Raw genomic sequence first — 3,207 nt, 5'->3', positions numbered from 1 at the left:
GATGTTATAGCTCATTGCTTACAAAATTTTGCCACTGTGGGCGTTCCTAAACAGTTAAAAACCGATAATGGTCCTGGCTATACCTCTACCTCTTTTAAACAATTTTGCTCATCATTTGGTATTACTCATATAACAGGAATCCCATACAATCCACAGGGACAAGGCATAGTTGAAAGAGCTCATCAAACTATTAAAACATACTTATTAAAGCAAAAAGAGGGAATTGGAAAGGGGTATATATCCCCCAAAGATAAACTTAAAATAACGCTTTTTACTCTAAACTTTTTAAATTTGGATTCATCAGGACTTAGTGCTGCGGAAAGACATATGTATCCAAAAAATGTACATAAGCCTAAAGTACTTTGGAAAGATATTCTAACAGGACAATGGAAAGGTCCTGACCCAGTGATTGTCTGGAGTCGGGGGTCTGTTTGTGTTTTTCCACAGGGAGAACAGCAGCCCATTTGGATTCCAGAGAGATTAACTAAAACAGTCTCTACAGATCGAAAAGAAGATGATTTGACTCAAATCCATAACAGCTGATATCCAGAACTCCAGCTTGGCCATTCTTACATCTGCGACAGTGATTAACCAGGATGCTTTTTTCAATAGCTTTTTTATTATTGCATTTTTCCACATCATAAGGTTCTATTTTTATTTTTTGAGCTCATACAAACCTAGGTTAATGTTTTTCTGATCAGTTTTATTTTTTGACTGTGGAGTTTTTAAACATTGCAATGGAGATTTCACCTAGGTAAAGTTACAAGGCCTTTACTATTTTCTTATGTGTTGTACGTTTGTGTACACTCTTGTGTTTTGTGTTGTATGTCTGTATGTGCGTATGTCCATATTTCTTATATGAGGAGCGCTCATGAAAAAATGGATCCGAATTATTATTATTTTTATTCACGTGATTTAAATGGTTTAATTTAAATTAGGTAAACAGCTGTTAAAGATTGTTTTTAAAGGAGGTTAACAGATCTGTTTGTTTACTAATTTAAATTAAGTAAACAGCTGTTAAGGATTGTTTTTAAAGTAGGTTAACAGATCTGTTTGTTTACTTTCACCTTTCCTTTTCATTATATTTAATAATTCTTTTCAGGATAATGTCTCTTTAGCATCATTGCCAGAATTCCTATCTCCATCCCAGTGCCGGTGAAGAACTCAACAAGTAATGCTCAATCAAAGAGTCAACTTACTTTGGGAGGAAACGGATTTTGGGAGGAAATGGACATATTGATAGATTCCTCCGCTTTGAACTGCTTGCAGAACTTGCCTGGACTATGTAACTATCGTTTGGTGCAGCGAATTGTGGTAATGCTGGCATATCTTTGCTGATGGTGTCACTAGTGATGCAATTTTTATTTCCTTGCCAGCGCACCCCATGTTAATTGTGGTAGTGCTGACATATCTTTGCTGATGGTGTCACCAGTGATGCAATTTTTTCCCAAGGAGCCGTCAATTGGCTTGGTGTCATGGCATTTCTGTATCCTCCTCCCTTCTGCTAGTGATGGTCTAAAATTTGGGGGCCAATGGCTTATGCTGGACCGGTAGTCAGTGACGGGTATGATCCAATTGCAGTGGTATCAACCTAAGACAGGAGGCTGACGCCTAAAGGTCAGTTTTCCGATGACGGGTAAGAACCATATGTTGAATTGGACAACCTACCAGGCACGGTCCATAAGCCACATTAACCTCACTCCCCCACTGGCACCAAGGCCAAATTTGGGGGCCAACAGAGGTGAGGCAAAGAACCTCACCCCCCCACTGGTGCATAGACCTATCCACAAGTATGGCTGTATGCTGGACCGGTAGTCAGTGACGGGTATGATTCAATTGCAGTGGTATCAACCTAAGACAGGAGGCTGACGCCTAAAGGTCAGTTTTCCGATGACGGGTAAGAACCATATGTTGAATTGGACAACCTACCAGGCACGGTCCTTAAGCCACATTGCTTGTTGTTTAATTAATCAGAAGGGGGGAGATGCTGGGAGCCATTAGCCAAGTAGGTATGACAATTTCCTTGCCAGTGTACCCCATGTTGCTGACATGTTGCAGCGACATTGAATGTAGGTGACCTTGCTCAAGGACCAAGGCAGATTAGGGTGTTCCCGGTTTTAAGATAATCGTGTTTAGGGCGTTCCCAGTTTAGGTTCCAGGTTTAAGGTTTAAGATTATTCCTGCTGGGAATAGGGCGTATCCTGCTGCCTGAGTTCCCCTTGAGTTCTCACGGGATTCAGACAGTATATTTTGGAGATAGAAGCCCAGTGGAGGTGGATTTGGGCAGAGAACGTGGATTTGGGCAGAGAACGTGGATTTCCCCAGAACGTGTTTGTAGACGGCTGGTGTGAGTTCGGGAATAAAGAGTTGCTGTTTGAATCTACAAGCTGTGTGGTGGCTCGTGATTGTGTGCCCAGCCAGACTGCGGCAGCATATATCATGGTAAACTTTGTCAGATGTCTCTCTACGTGCTCCGCTTTACGTTATGCCAAATGGAACTTTTTTTTTTTTTTTTTTAAAGAAAGTTACCAAGAAGAAAACCAAAAGTGAACCATAATATCACTGGTCAGATAAACTTGTCAACAATTAAAAATCTAAAAACATAATTAAAAATTCAAAAAACAGAGACGTTTTAAAAATTAAATACCATTTCTCTCAAAGGCTTCTTTGCTAATATTTTCTTACAATTCCTTTCAGTAAAAAGGAACAGGTATGATCCTGTATGTATGACTCTCTTTTATTTTTCACACAAATGCAGTCATAGCCCCTTCGGTGTTCTGCAGCTTATTCTTCTTCACTCAGACACACTAGAGAGAAACCCACCTTTCTTTTCCTAATTGCTATGTGTTCAAATTTTTTGCCCATTAAAAAAAGAAAAATGTGCCCTGGGGTCTTTTTCTTATTAAACTCTTTATAAATCAATCAGTTTTTCTTCAACTTTGTGTGTTGTAAATCTATTTACCTTGTTTTTCACTTCCATAACTTCAAGTGACAGCATTTCTTCTTTCTAGTATATTAGTCTGTTTTATGTTACTATAACAGAATACCTGATGCATGATACTTTATCAAGAAAAGAGATTTATTTAGCTTACAATTTTGGAGGCTAAAAGACCAGGACTGGGTGGATCGATCTGCTTAGCCTATAGCAAGGGCTTCCCTTAATGTACCACAATATGGCGTATAAGCAGGAAGGGCAATGACCATGCA

This window comes from Marmota flaviventris, chromosome 2, assembly GCF_047511675.1.
Source record: "Marmota flaviventris isolate mMarFla1 chromosome 2, mMarFla1.hap1, whole genome shotgun sequence".
NCBI classification, from domain to species: domain Eukaryota; kingdom Metazoa; phylum Chordata; class Mammalia; order Rodentia; family Sciuridae; genus Marmota; species Marmota flaviventris.
This window is presented reverse-complemented; position numbering follows the sequence as displayed.